Raw genomic sequence first — 1,650 nt, 5'->3', positions numbered from 1 at the left:
AAGGATATTGTGACGTTTTTATCCTCACGCTCTATCCTAGCCAACTGTTATAAGTTGGTCACAAGGAAGCGGGTGAGGGTTACATTGAAGTTGCACCACCTGAGTGTGACGTAATGTCACGTGGTATTATTAAAGGGTCATGGTGGAACAAAATGGCTTCTGTGGGCCTTCTCTCGCTCGCTGAGGCTAGCTCAACTAAGTTTCGTCACGTAAGTAAACCACATTTTGTGCATTGTATAGTACGTACAAGGGCGAATTATTATTATTATTATTATTATTATTATTATTATTATTATTATTATTATTATTATTATTATTATCTTATTTTAATGATAAATGTGTTATTAAAATATAAAGAAAATAAAAAAGTTTCCTTGGGCCAGTTTGAACCCACGCCAAAAACGATTTTCATTACTAGCCTGTATGCTAGCATGCTCGGCAACGAAGATCGACAGCAGTTGACGTTTGATTTGTGCTATATGTATGCTACGTGGCGAGAAACGGATAACTTCAAAAAATGAGAACCGTGTATTTAGCTCCTATGGCTAGGGTCGGGCGTGATTAAAATATATGCAATTGTAAATGCAGATAATTATACAATGTATAAATATTTGTATTTATAATAGAAGTATAATGATTGTATATGTATTTGTATTTATAGTAGAAGCATTCTGTAAAATTTAATTTTTAAAAAGATGTCTCGACATAATGTTTCATTATTAATAAATATGTGGTTTGTTGTCAATTTATTATTGTATTTTATTGTATATTATTAATTGTAAAAAAATTATAAATGATAAAAAAGAATATTCAAATAAAAGCAATAGTTTTATATTAAAATGTCATATTATGTATGATTTCTGTTCATCTCTAGTGTGTTATCATTCTCTTATGAGTATGAGTAATAATGTTGTGTGTCTTGAAAAATAATGCATACCAGGCAAAGAAAACCTATAATCGTTTTTTAATATTATATACAAAAGTTAACATACTGTGGAAATATTATTTTGTTTAAGCTTGTAATTATGATAAATATTTGTCAAATTATTTTATTCTCTTTATAATATTACATAAAAGTTAAAACACAGCGCAAGGTCCCATCGAGCAATACACATGCTTCCACGTTCATGCTCGCAAAACTATTTAATGTATTACAAAATACAAGTTCCAGTCTCTGTCTGATGAACCATTAGGCGAAAATACTAAAAATACAAAAGTTTGTATAGGAATGGACGAAATCTATAGCTATCTTAACGGTACTTGTGTGATCTCAGAGAACCAAACTTCTTCACATTTACAAATGGGAAAGTGTTGCAGTTTAGGTTTGCGCTTTCAAGCCTCTCTTCTCATTTTCATGCAGTTAAACTATAATTTTCACTTAATTGTACGAACTTAGTAGTAGTTTAATCTTCCAGTTATTCAGTCAGTGGCGAGGCTTGAGGGAAGACAGGGTAGACAACGTCTATCCTTTAGAATTTTATACCTATTAAGGCATTAAGCTTAAAATTTTATAATTTAAAGATTCTGAACTTAAAATTTCCTATCATTTATTCTGAGCTTTTTTTAATGCTTCTACATAAAGAAAGAAAGCAAAGTGTCTCGCGAAACCTTGAACATTATTCCTCTGCTGCATCCATTTAACTTGCATCA

Source organism: Thermobia domestica, chromosome 14 (assembly GCF_964235325.1).
Source record: "Thermobia domestica chromosome 14, izTheDome1.hap1.1, whole genome shotgun sequence".
NCBI lineage: Eukaryota > Metazoa > Arthropoda > Insecta > Zygentoma > Lepismatidae > Thermobia > Thermobia domestica.
Note: the sequence above shows the minus strand (reverse complement) of the source record.